The sequence below is a fragment of the Silene latifolia genome, chromosome 5 (assembly GCF_048544455.1).
Source record: "Silene latifolia isolate original U9 population chromosome 5, ASM4854445v1, whole genome shotgun sequence".
Lineage (NCBI taxonomy): Eukaryota > Viridiplantae > Streptophyta > Magnoliopsida > Caryophyllales > Caryophyllaceae > Silene > Silene latifolia.
The window spans coordinates 84118800-84133723 of NC_133530.1; positions in this window are offsets into that span (position 1 = coordinate 84118800).

Genomic DNA, 14924 nt, shown 5'->3' on the forward strand with positions numbered 1-14924 from the left:
ATCCTCGTCGGGGAGAAGAAGGTCGTCGCCACTAGCACCCGCCCAAGTCCGCCTCCTCTCGGCCTCGAAGGCTCCCTAAACATCGTCCTAGGAGGATCGACAGAACCGTCAACGCGCCCGAAAGCACCGACGAGCTAACCGCCGCCCGGATACCACACAGACCTATCGACGTCCACAACAAAGTGACTCGAGCTCCTAGGTCGAAGGACCTCGGCCGACGAAGGAGGCGCTCTAGCGTACTCCACCCAAGGTCTGGGCACCCACTACGACAATATGAAGGCAAAGGTCATTCCTATGATCAATTAAAAACAAAGTATGAGAAGAATAAGTGCATACAAATAGGATACTCACGCTTGCTCACCAAGAGCGTTCACATCCCGCCGGTAGACATTGTGAGAAGAACGCTTGCTCTTCGTCCGGCACATGACCCAATCCCTCACCACAGGGTAGGCCCTCTCCAACGGCTCCGTCCTCTTGGGCGCGAGGCCCGGAAAGTAAGAGTACACCCACGCCGCAAAGCATAATAATCAAATGACGATCCGTCGGTGTCGATAAAGAAAGAAATTGACTTTGGCCTAAAGGAAGGTTCATACCTCCAACAAGAGCCTGTGTCCGACGGCACCGGGAGAAGTCCCCTTCTCCATCAACTCCCGACGAACCATGGCCCTCATAAAGCGGATGAGGACCGCAAACCAGCAGCGATGACCCGGTCCCCAACGCCCTAGGGAACTCGGTCGAAAGAAAGGGAAGAAGCTTCGTCGACAGCCTCTCACCCTTGTCTCCGAGGTAGATCGAAGACAAGAACCACCAAAGCCACGACGAGCCCCCTCCGCTCGGCAGTACAGGAGGAGGAGCCGTCTCCTCCCATCGATCGTCACCACTCCGGGTCTTCCCCGCAAAGTAGTCTCGAACGTAGGAACTGGGTACCAAACCCGCACCGACTCGCAACACCCTTCGGCGACAGGTTCCAACCGATCAACCTCCTCGCCTCGGCCGAATCCGCCCTCATGCCGCCTCCGCCACACCATCTCCTCGATCCCCGCACGGCACTGGAAATCATGCCGTAGTCCTCCAAGGTGACTCCCACCTCACCAAAAGGCGGGTGAAACGTGGAAGTCGTATCCCAAAATCGATCCAAGAAAGCGCGGACCGGCTAAGGTTGGCCCGCAACTTCCTCTTCACGATATCCCTCCAGACCTGAACCAGAGGACCAAACGCTCCACGCTCGATCATCGCCCTCTCCTCCGCCGACAGCCGCTCGTAATGCTCCATCGCTGTCGTATACCCCGAGAACGACCGGATGTTCCCAGCCTCCTGTTATGATTCGAAACAAAGCTATCTTTAGTTTTGAGTAAATTTGAAAGAAATTTGAACAAAGATAGAAAAGGGTAGGTGATGAGTTAGGGAATTCCTATTTACCAAGCTCTTCACCGTCCTGTAGGACAAGTGACCCTCTGCAGCCCACACAAGGTGCCTACTCTCCCGGTCTCGGCCACGCGGAGCTCCTCTCGGTGACGACCCCCTCGTCCGAGGTGGGCCCGTCTCGGAATCTCCTCCTCGGGAACCTCGTCTGCAGCCCCACCGCAACGGTGAAGGCCTCGCTCCAAAGCCTCCTCAACAACAGCGGCGTCTACATCCATGGGATCCCTCCCAGAAGTAGAAGCATCGTCACCTGCAACGTTAAAACAAATCCAGGCCGCATCATATGACGACAAGCCTTTGTTAAGAAATTTTCGAGCCTTCAAGGCCCGGGAATTCCCCATTTCTGGCCATCCTTGGCCATGTTCTCACCAACCCGATCACTCATGTGACAAATTGGGTCAAGTCAAGTCCGAGTCAAAGCCTAGTTCCGGGTTCGAGTCGAAAATTCGGCAGCATTTCGCTATAATGGCGGTTATGCCCTAGAAAAGTATCCTGAAAAAGTTGTCACAAACCAAACTTCCAAGATGGTAGAAAGTTTACCCATCATCCAAGGGTCCCAAATATCAAATTTCATCACAAATGGGCAATCCTAAGGTCATTTTCGAAGCAATTTACGATCTAGCTGTGAAACCGTCTCAAAATTCGCTCAAGGGCTCAAAACTCGATGAAAATTCGAAGTAAATACATGGTTATGTTCCTAGCATCACCTATTATCCGTTTCTAGTATCAATTTGGCACGACAAATCCATTTGGGGGAAAAGCCCCAAATTTTCGATCAAAAGGGTCGAAAACCTAATGTTCGCGCTCTCAAAATTCAACAAATGTGAAAGATTAATGCAAGATTAAAGCACATACCTCGATTAGTCATATTTTAAGCAAGCTTTTGAATCCAACCTCGACGAAAATGGTGAAGATTTGAGAGAGAATGGAGTGATTTATGTTTCAATAAAATGAACATAAACCTTCGACTTTCGCGTTTTTACGCGGACCGCCAAATTAGGGGAACAGACGCAGCAGGTGCTGCGCCTCTTCCAAGAGACGCAGCTCTTGCTGCGCCTCTTCCTTTTGTTCCCTCCTTGCGGATTTTCAAAAATCCGTTATGAGTTCGTTATTCGTGGGCCCATCTTTGGTGCGCCTCTTCCTCGATGACGTTTTATCATTTTTGGTCCGTTTCGACGATTTTCTTTCGTTCCGGCCCGCGTTTTATCCAAATAGCGACAATATTTTGCGTGTCGTCCAAATTCATTTTATCCCGCGCAGATTTTATGATATTGTTCGAATTTTTATCCAGTAGCAGAGTATTTTGCGATCGCTCACTCAAGACTTTCTTTCTACGACGATCAAGATGTTCCTGGTCGTCTATCCCCAGCGCAGTAGTATTTTGCAGTACTGCTCACTCAAGACTTTCTTTCTACGACGATCAAGATGTTCCTAGTCGTCGGTATGTTCCCCAACCAGAGTTCGCTTGAGACCAACGCAAGCAGATTCAACCTCCAAATTTCGCCAGAGTTCGCTTGAGACCGACGCAAGCGGATCCCCAGCAGTTTCTACCGACGTCCTGCTGTTTTCAATATCTCTTGTTCCCCGCGAAGTTCGATTAAATCTCGGTATGATCTCTTATTATGGTCGGCGAGCTTCCTTACGTAGTCTAATGGACTTTAAACGACCCTCCCGATAGTCGACGGACTCTAAAATGTTCCCGACGACAGTCCTTGGCTCGACCCTTTGAGCCACCTCGCGTCGCCATAGTCGTCCAGTTGTAATCTTGATTGACCTGATGGCTATACTTTGACTTTCGCCTTGTCCAAGCCTCGGTCAAGTGGGGGCTCAGAGACACCTCGTTTCGCACCTCTCGCAAACCACCCGGTGATGATTGGGCCGCATGTTTGATTCGCGGACGATTAGTGACAGATTCGTAAGATTATCGTCAAGTGATTGCTCAAATATTAATGTCAACCTCTTAGTTGTCATCTACGTGCCGATACTGGTCGTTTTGGCGTAATTAGAGTACATTCGAGTCCGGGTCAAAAACCGTCTCCACTTTCGATAGTTGTTAAATCCCGAGTCCGAATGTTCGGAATGTTCCTGATATTTCTATTCCATATTTCTCAAATTTTATCTTTTGGCAAATAATATCCCGTAATATTCATAAGATAATCGAATTATTTCCGTCCTACCATAACTTAAACACGGAAATCTTTCTTAAGCGGGAGGAAACCTCCTGGGAATAGACGCAAGAGTGTCTGCGCCTCTTCCAAGAGACGCAAATGGTCGCTGCGCCTCTTCCCGTGCCCTTCTTTGCATGATTTACGTATCTTTTTATATCTTTCCGAGATTCACTTCCAAAGAGTCTCCGAAACCCTATTCCTTCACGTGATTAGTATAAATAGGAGCTTTCGTTCCTCATATTTCTCACGCGAGTGTCCGCCCTTCTCTTCTCCCTTTGCATTCTAGACTTCGTTCTTACTAATTGGCGCCTACGTGCTTGGACTTCCGACCACGTAAGCTCGGATCTTTCCGGGTACCAGCCTCTCCGTTGCATGACCGACCAACTTGACCACTACACTCAATCAATCTAATTAATTAACTGCTTTTTTGATCGTCTTCGTCTTACGAGGGCACTCTTTCCTTGCATTCGCGTCGAGCATTCACTAATCGATCTTCTTAGTTCTTCTCGTTCCGTCAACATGTAAGTCTGAGGGTGTATAATTCCTTTTATTTATTGTATTTTATTATTGTATAACAATTGTAAGGTTTATGTCGAAAACGCCATTAAAATCGATTTCTAAAACCGTCTTTAAAACCTGTTTTGCGAAATTCCGGTGAAGAGACGGACGTCGAGAAAAGACGCAAAGCAATCGCTGCGCCTCTTCGAAGGAGCGCAGCGCCGCTGCGCCTCTTCGTGAGGGCCGCCAGCTTCGCTTCTTTTCTTCTTCCTCCGTCCTCTGCAATTCGTATCAAATTTATTTCCTTTGTTTGTTCGTCTGTTAATTCTTCATCATGATAGTTTGATAATTCACATGCACATATTATCCATCATCATTAACATGTTTTAATTCATCATAAAACCGACTTAAATCCCTAATAATCAATATTTGCGGGTTTTTGCGTCATTAAATTCAATTCGGGTTTTAGAAATTCAATTCGTTCATATTGAGTTTCTGGGATTCATTGTTGATATATTTTCATCTGTTTAGTCATTAATTCATCGTCAATTCATCATGTTTAGTTAATAATTCATTCAGTTAGTTTAATAAATCATTCATTAACATCGTCCCTTCACATAATTAATCCGTCTTATTTCCGTCTTAACCATGTTTTACTGTTTTATGACCTCAATCATATGTAAATAATCTGCTAATAACTTTCATCCGAGTCTAAAATCGTAATCAATCCATTAATTTACCAATTAATATTAACGGTTTGCAGTTCCGGCTTCACAGCCAGAGTTCACCCTTGGAACAGACGCAGCAACAGCTGCGCCTCTTCCAAAGGGCGCAGTTTCTGCTGCGCCTGTTCCCGGATGAGTTCTGCCTCTGAACTCCTTTTCTGCCTTGACGTAGTTTAATTAGTAAGTGTATTAATCAACTAATAATCGTATTATCACCTTCTGACTTGTTCGTAATTTATTCTTTTATTCTTTTATTCTTTTATCAAATTATCCGTTTTAAAGGTATTTTCGACATAAATCGCCTATCCAATGTAATTATTGTAATTTCCATTATTGTAATTCATAGTCATTGTATTTTTCATATCATTTGTATGCTTCACATGTAAATGAGCACTAAATCCCACTTCGACCCAATTGTATGCTAAATTAATTGTCAACCGACTTAGTATTAAATTCTCACATGTTAGGATTAATCTATGGATGTTGCATTGCATGCATATAGCCGACAATATATCGAGTACGAATAACTTCCCTAATCATTAGTAGAGGCCGCTATCGAGGCGGGCGGGATTAGGTGTTCGATCAAAAGAGCTTCCTAATACGTACCCTCACCCCTTACTCCAGATCTCCGTGAGCACCCGTGTTCATTGGCATCCACGAGAGTCATTCTAGACATAGAATGCTAAGGGTAACGATTGCTTAGTGTTCATGTCACTACTTTGTGTCTTGACATGACACGAGGTATTCGAACGGTTCCAATTTCCCATAAAAATTGGTGGCGACTCCATACAAAATGCAAACGCTTGTTTTCGAGCCCCTTCACCAAGCGCCCCCGTGGGCGGCCCGCTGTCCACAATATCCAAGACCCCTCGGCGGCGAGTCAACAGGATCCGCCGGCCAGCCATAGGCCCCTCGGCCGAGGGGTAGATCAGTCTTTCCACCTGCTAGCCACTTGGCCACTTGGCCACTACGTGACAAAAGGTGAAAGCCTATAAATACTCCTCAACCTTCATTGAGGAAAGGATCCCAACTAATCCACAACTAAACCTAAATACACTATTCATCTGGTAATATCTTCCTTATCTCCCTACAATACACATTCAGCCAAGTAACAACTTATCTCTTAAGTTTACTGACTTGAGCGTCGGAGTGAGTACGCTTGGCACAAAGCCAAGCCCTCGCCTGTTCATTGTTGCGGAGAGGCCGTGAGGAACGATTAAGACCAAAGGAGAATCCAACTCAAGACATCATTCAACAAGCCAAGGGTGGTAACTATACTTGCTGCGGAATTACGCCCGGAACAATTGGCGCCGGCCTCGTGGGGGAAAGACACTAGAAGCTAGTCACATTCATTCCCAAACAAAAAAAAAAACAACAAAAACCCACCCAAAAAGCTAAGAAGATGTCAAAACAACAAGACGCAGTCGTGACCGCTGAAACCGCATTCTACCACGATGACACTTTCAACAATTCTGGAGTCGTGCAGCCCTCCACCGGCGGAGTAATCCAACCGGAGTTCGGGATGCCGATAATGCCGGACACGTCGCTGCCAGCCAACCAGGTCACCATCATGGGACACGTGGTTGACATAGCAAAACTAAAGATGGTCCTGGACCTAATTAGTAATACGCCTGCTCACACCGTCACGCCGACAAGAGCGGCGGAAAACGCCCAGAGACCAGGGCCCAAAACGTGACTCCGAGAAATCAACGGAGCATTGGGAGAAGCCGACCCAGCCAAGTTGCTTGGGAGCCCAAAGTGGGCGTGGTAGACCTAAGTCCTTCCCGCACTCATGGGAGGACAGCGTCCCCGCAACACGAACGAGGCTTACCCCAAAGGAACCAGAGGAGTCCGACTCAGCAGAGTTGGAGAAGAAGTCCGAGTCGAAGAAGAAGTCCTTCCCGCTACGAGGAGAGGAGCCGGATTAGGAACGCGAGGAGCCGATCGCCGCGCGTCGTTCGATATGCGGTCAGACAGCCCCTCAATGCCTACGTCCTAGACGTCCAGGTGCCAACTAAGCTCAAGTTGCCACCTCTATCGTACAAGGGAGACAGTGATCCAGCCGACCACGCTGAGGCTTTCGAGTCTTACATGTCGGTATGGGAGCAGCCCGATGAGGTCTGGTGCCGAGTCTTCCCGACAACTTTGCATGGGATGGCTCAAAGTTGGTACAAGGGGCTTCCCGACGGCTCGGTATACTATTACGCCGACCTAAGAGACGCCTTTCTAGCCCAGTACTCTTGCAACAAGAGAAGGGCCGTGGAGACATCGGACCTCCTAACTATCAAACAGGAGGGGGGCGAGTCTCTACGAAGCTACGTGAAGAGGTTCGACGGAAAGGTCCAGCAGATTCGAGAAATTAATCCCGAATTGGCGGCCTTCGCGCTGATGAAGGGCCTCCCAAGGGGAGACTTGAAAAATGAGCTCATCAAGTGCGGAGCGCTGAACTTGGACGCCGCTAGAAAAATGGCCGACCAGGCCATCAAGGTAGAGGACTATCACAAGACCTGGGTAGGCCCCAGCGAGGCCGAGCACTCAGAAAAGAAGAGTCACCGGGAGGACAACCCGGATGAGAGACGCCGTGACAACAACGGGTCACGGTCCGACGAAAGACGCCGTGAGAACAATAGGTCACGGTCGGACAAACTGCCCAGAGACAGACTCGACGGCGCCGGGTGGAGTTCGGAACGTACCACCGAGGCGGTATAGTGATAAAACCCCTCTCGTCGTATCGCCGCCGAGGTCTTTGCCCCGAGCAAAAGCGAGGGCCGAAGTGGGAGAGACCCCCAAGCCAAAAAGTGACGGTGACACGAGCCAAGATCTTTGTGAGTACCACGGCCACACCGGCCATTTAACCAACGACTGCCGGCATCTAAAGAATGCCATTGAAGAGCTGATCCGGAAGGGGAGCCTCGGCAAGTACGTTGCCAAAGGCCAAAAGACTGACGCCGACAGCTCAGGTAAGAAATCCGTCTTCGAACGGATAGGGGTGATCCATGTTGTCATCGGGGGCAACGAGAACGGAGGGTCCGCTCATGGGCACAAACGGCACCTGAACGAGCTATATCAGGCCATCAACTTTGTGCCCAACACAGCGATCCCCGCTCCCAACATCCCCGATATAACCATCGGAAGGAAGGACTACGAAGGAGTCATCGCTCCTCACAGCGACCCACTTGTAGTCAATTTGGACATATCCAACCACCTGGTCAAGAGGTGCCTGATTGACACAGGCGCGTACACGAACATCATGTTCAGGGAGTGCTTCCTCAGCCTCGGCCTGAAAGTCAAGGACTTGAGCCCCTGCACCAACCCACTATACAGCTTCTCTGGGGCCGGCTTGGTACCACTGGGATCAATCAGACTCCCGGTGACGTTCGGCGAAAAGAATGCGGCTAAAAATGTCCTAGCTGAGTTCGTGGTCATCGACGGCTCGTCCGCCTACAACGTTCTCATAGGCCGAGTCACCCTGAGCGAGGCTGACGCAGTGATGTCCATCCGGGCCCTAACACTGATGTATGTCTCGGACCGGGGGGAAGCACATAAGCTCGTCTCCAAAGACGAGAATGACGAGGTGGTCAACGTCCAGATAGCCGCCAGAGGATGCAACATGCAATCCCTCAAAGTGGCAAAGAAATCAGAGAAAGGGAAAGGTCTATCCTTACAACAGGAGGGCGACCTCATGGATGTAACTAGCGGCTAACTAGGACGTTGTGCCTTCGACAGGCCATAGGACGCTGATAATCTCGGGAATAACCTATGTAGCGGCGGAAGTGTCCAAAACAGCTTGTGGGCACCCCGACGCATGTTTTTACCTAAATGAAAAATCATCCAAGTCTTCCATCAAAATGTTCACTCTTCCCATAGTCGCTAGAAAGCAGCAGACGCCGACTCACACTGTCATACCGACAAGAGCGGCAGTCTTTATCAGTAAGCAGATGTCGGCTCACACGGTCATACCGACAAGAGCGGCAGTCTCATGAAGAAATAGGCGCCGTCGCAGTCACCCCAAGTAGTAGACGCCACGGCAGTCACCCCAAGAGGTTGGACGCCGTCGCAGTCACTCCAAGTGGTAGACGCCACGGCAGTCTCATGAAGAAATAGGCGCCGTCGCAGTCACCCCAAGTAGTAGACGCCACGGCAGTCACCCCTAGAGGTTGGACGCCGTCACAGTCACTCCAAGTGGTAGACGCCACGGCAGTCTCATGAAGAAACAGGCGCCGTCGCAGTCACCCCAAGTAGTAGACGCCACGACAGTCACCCCAAGAGGTTGGACGCCGTCGCAGTTACTCCAAGTGGTAGACGCCACGGCAGATTCATGAAGAAGTAGATGCCGGCTCACACTGTCACACCGACAAGAGCGGCAATCACGACCATCGCAGTTGATACTCGCAAAGCAATCAAAATGCCTTAGAAGCGTTAACACGATTGAGATACGCGCTCTAGACTGCCTCGACCAAGCCGAGGCGGAAACAAAAGAGACACTCAATCAATAACGTAAGAAGACAACCCAGACGAAGACAGAGGCGCTAAAAGTACAGTTGAGGCTCAAACACTAGCGCAAGAAAAAGAGGTAAGGTAAAAACCTCGGCCAGGCCGGAGGCAGAAGAAACGAGCTCTTATTTAAAAATGTTCAACGAATTACAAGAAATTACAAGGACAAACCAAAAGACAAAAGGCTACGGATATCATCTCCCTATGTCTGCCGTTGCTCGCCATCGCCAGCCGACCAAAGACCTTCTTCGAGGGGCAACCCAGTAGCTCCCTTAGCAGCCTCAGCTTCAGCAGCCCCAGCCTTAGCCTCGGCAGCCTCAACTGCCCTTGCCCAATCGGCTTCCGCCTTGGCCGCCTTAGCTTTCTCAGCGATAGCTTCCGCCTCCTCGGCCGCTTTTTGCTCTATCTTCACTCTCGCCGCCTCCTTGACCCTCTCCTCTACGGCTTTCTCCTTAGCTTCGAGCTTATCGTCAAACAGCTTGTCGTATTTGTCCCACGAAAAGGAACCTTCAAGAGGAAAAAGCTCCTCAATTACTTCCCTGGCAGCTGCTTCGGCCGATCCGGAATCGAACACAGTCGTGAGCATTTTGGTTTGGAGCATCTCAATGTCGTCCTCCTTTTGCCTGATGATGGCCTCCTTGCTCCGGATCACCTTCCCCTGGATCTGAAATTTGCTCCTAAATTCATTCCTCTGCTTGAGATAAAGGTCGGCATGCCTCTGAACAAGGTCACACTTCTCCAGCAACTTTGCAACTTCGGCCGCAGCAGCCTCGGCCTTGGCTCTCTCAGCAAGGACCACCTTTTCAGCGTCCTCCCTAAGCTTTCTCTCAGCCAAGAGCGCTTTCTCGACATCTCCCCTAAGCCTTCGCTCATTGAGGAGATCCAGCCTCGCCTTCGCGGCCACCTTCTTAGTGACATCAAGCTCAAGAGCGGATGAGCCACGCCTTCTCTTGCTCTATAATGCGAGCACCGGCCAGCTCGTTCCACCTCGCCAGCTCCTCGACCAACCTCGCACCTCCCGCCACGAGCCGGGAGGGGGAAACCTTCTGGGATGAAGGGTCAACAGTGACATTTCGATCGCTAGTCTGCGGTCGGGAAAGGGAAACCTTCTGGGATGAGGACCCAATGGCGACGTCATGATCATCACCGCGCGGTTTCTCATTCACTTGCCGCTCAACAGAGCGCGGCCGACAATGGTGATCTACAAAATTTAAAGAAAGCATCGGTATCAACATACATCGACATGCCGAAGAGCTCACATCGGCGCGCCCGATGAACCGGCTAAATCTGAGCCACCGGATAGATCAGTACCGTGCTTGGCCTTCTTGGCCGAAGGGCACATCTCCTCGTCAGCAGCAGAAGCAACGGCAGCGGTAAAGGTCGTCTGCTTTCTCTTACGGACAAGGGGAGACCCCTCCTCCTCGTCAGAATCATCCCCATTAGAGATGTAAACGATCTCCACCGTCTCCTTCTCGAACGAGGGGGGATGGGGGTGGAACCGATGTCGGCGCCACCACCGCCGAAGACTTTGTTCTTCGCGTACGGCGCGGCACTTGGCTAACGACCCTCGCACGGGCTTCCACCGCATTCAAGCGTCTCACCGCCGGTCCATAAGCTCATTCGGCGACGTCCTGCGATCATGGGTAAGAGCCTTGGGATGCAATTTAGCAACGGTCTTATCTTTGTGCAGCCCCATTCTCCGGAGGATATTCTCGCATGTGTCCAGTCCCCCAAAGCGGTCCGCAAAGGAAACAAAGCAAGAGTTAGGTGGAAGAAATAAATCAAAGTTCGAAGAACAAGAACATTGAGAGCGATGATGGGCCTTGCACCGACCCCACTCACCCCGCGCTAGGGCGGGGTATGAGACCGACATAGCAAAGCGGCTCATCCCGAAGAATGATCTGCGCGGGGAATCCATCTTCTCGACACCCCACTCTCATCCGTCTCAAAGAGCCTCATCGCGCCTTCTCATCCGCGTTAAGGTAGACACAACTGGCATCCATCTTGAGCTTCTTGTATGAAACCCACTTGTCACGCTCCGCCTTAGTCTCGCACCGCAAATTAACCGGTGCCGAAGGAGCGAGGCAATGGATAGTCATCCCAAGACCTTAACGTACACCCACCGATCCCTCCAGTCCTTGCAGGAGGTAAGTTTGTCAACAGAAGCATAACCATGCTCCGTTTGCACACTGTACCATCCGACACTGTTAGGTACCGATGGCCGGAGATAATGAAGCCGGCGGAATAAATTCACCGTCGGGGCCTCTCCCTTGAAGAGACACAGCCAAACAAAACCGACTATGGTCCTCATGGCCAACGGGTGTAGTTGGGCAACAGCAACGTTCATGGCTCTAATGATAGCCATAACGTACTCATTTAGCGAAACCGAGCCCGTACTCCAAATGCCGCATGTATACACCAAGATGACCCGTGGAGGACAACAGACCGCCTGACCCTCCCTAGGAATAACGATCTCGTACCCCTCGCCAAAGGAGAAATGGTCCTCGAAAAATCTCTCGCCGAACAACGGCAAGCTTATGGGTCCAAGCACAGTCAAGGCGGACCTTACAAGCGTCGCCGTGATCCATAACACGCCGCCTCTCTCATTAGGGCGAGCCTTTTCAAAGATCATCACCAAAATCGTCATCAACCTCATCTAAATCATCCCATTCCTCCAAAACTCGAGGATCAACTTCAGGAGAAGGAGACCTAGGACCCCCCGGTGCAGAAGTACTAGCCCCGGCGTCGACAGAAGACATGATAGCAATAGTTACTTAACAAAATAAGAAGGAAGTTTGTTTGTTTACCTTGAAAAAAAAGCTCGCCGGAGTAACAACTCTGAAGATTAGAAGACAAAGAAAACCCTTGAAAGTTTAGAGGAAAATTTTAGAGAATGAAATTGGTGGCCAATTTCACGGGATAACTGCCCTATTTATAGGGAACAGCCCATGAAGCGTCAACCAATCAGCGTGCAAACACGTGTCGGACATGCAACCACGGGATGTCAATCGTTGCAACAGTTAGACGTCAATCAATGCAACAGTGACCAAGCGTCTTCAACACGCCTATTAATATCTCCTTGCCTATTCACCTTCCTCAACAAATTCCCAAGCATCTGCTCTCCGCCGGCCACATAATCAACCAAGCTAAAAAGCGCCGGGGGGGCAATCAAAAACAACCTAAGACTCTCAACCCCGGTCTCGGCCAACATTCACTTTTTTTTCCACATCGGATGCCCTTTACGCATCCATGTGGAGGGGATATGGTACGGCCTAAGAAAGACCAGCCGAGGTAAAAGAAGCCGCCGCAGAAGAAGCCGATCTAAAATTTTTTACAAATTACTTGCGCAGAATATACGCTCAAACATACATCGGAGCCCATACCACGGCATAGACTACGCTGGGGCAAATTGATGGGGCATATTCTCGCACCGCCGACCAAGTCAACATGATTGAGCAAGGTCAAAGATATCCACAAGTCAACGACTTGGACAATCTAGCCGATGCACCCCATCGCCCGTCGACTGGTCTCGGATGGTAACCCGCCAAATGGGGACACATATCCGCGTACTCATATCCAAGACCCCTCGGCGGCGAGTCAACAGGGTCCGCCGGCCAGCCATAGGCCCCTCGGCCGAGGGGTAGATCAGTCTTTCCACCTGCTAGCCACTTGGCCACTACGTGACAAAAGGTGAAAGCCTATAAATACTCCTCAACCTTCATTGAGGAAAGGATCCCAACTAATCCACAACTAAACCTAAATACACTATTCATCTGGTAATATCTTCCTTATCTCCCTACAATACACATTCAGCCAAGTAACAACTTATCTCTTAAGTTTACTGACTTGAGCGTCGGAGTGAGTACGCTTGGCACAAAGCCAAGCCCTTAGTTCGTTCATTGTTGCAGGAGAGGCCGTGAGGAACGATTAAGACCAAAGGAGAATCCAACTCAAGACATCATTCAACAAGCCAAGGGTGGTAACTATACTTGCTCTGGAATTACGCCCGGAACAAGTATATCTTGCACTCTTCATTTGCACATCCATCTCCCTCTCAATATCTAATTTTTTCGATACCTCCTTCAATCCCATTCAGCTTCAAATAATGCTAACCTAAACAGCTTTTATAAATTATAAGGTATGGTATATGAAAAAAAAAATAAACATCTCATTCAATTTATGAGGTTTGCTAGTATTTTAATGTTACTTTATCAATTTTGACCGCTTCATAGCAATTATATCTAATATTTTTTTTAACCTAATTTCATAGGATATTATTTATACATTTGATGATTCATATTTTTTAATACCTACCTGCGTCTTTGTCCCTCGTGTTTTTGGGGTATATTAATTTATGTGTTTATTGATGAAAAAATTAGTTTTTAAAGAGTTTATGCTTACAATTATTTCTCTTATCTCTTATGTTTTTTTTATAGCACTCCTCATAATATTCAGATCTTCTATATGCATTTTATAATATTTTTCCATGAAGATCATTTATGCTTCATTTTTTGTCATTGGAGTTGTTCATGTATAATAAATCTGGTTATAATGATTTTAATTTCATTTCTTTACCAACATTTAATTTATTATTGCTTTTCTCCAAATTTTTGATATAGTAATAATTTATGGGACTTGTAAATGATATTAAAAACAATTATATTTCACACTGAAAAAAAAATGCTTCGTAAATATTTTGTTATCTTATAATTTCATCACAAATTTCTATAATATAATTTCATATTTAGAGGTAGTAGTTATGGGGCAAACAAAAACAATGAAAAGACACAAATTGTGAGATTAAAGAAATCCCACAAACAAACGTGGGTTTCTTAGGCAAAAAAAAAAAAAAAAAAAACAAATTTGTTCCTAAAAAATAGGGACCAATCAAAAAGTTTTAAAGAACCTAGCTTTTATACTAGGTAGATTTGCACCTTTACAATTTGTAATATGTGTGAGTAATCAATTAACCGCAAATATATATTCGCGTCTTTGAATACAACTTGTTCAATTGGTAAATTTATTGAATATAGTCTATATGGTTATTATTCAGAACCTGGATGTGTAAATACTAAAAGAAAATATAAGTATTAAATAATTTATTCGACAAAGTTATTATGGATGAGTAAGCCTTGTTCTTTCTCGCTTAATGTCATCTCATCTCATTTCAGTTCATCTCAACTTTATTCAGTTCAATTCAACTTCATTTAGTTCAGTTCAGCTCATACCTTCCCAAATTAATTCTTACTTCACCTCTATTCAGTTTAACCACTTTCAGCCAAAAAAAAAAAAGCAGAGCCTTAAGTTTCTCTTAGGACGACTATATATGTCTTAAGACGAAAATAAGTTAAATATATCCCACTCATACATGTAAGAGTGTAGGACAAACCTTTTTGTTACCTTAGAATTACACATTCTCTTTTTTTTTTTTCTCATATATTATACTGGACCGATTTAATTTTAAGACGGTTTGATATACTTAGTGTAACTTGAAAAAGTCGAATTGTGACTTTGTGAGTCGTGATTGTGCAAGTTGACATACACACAAGTTGAAGAGCGCAGTTCTAGTTCCATGAAATCAACTTGTTGAACCACCTGGCCGGCCCCTTCAAACTAA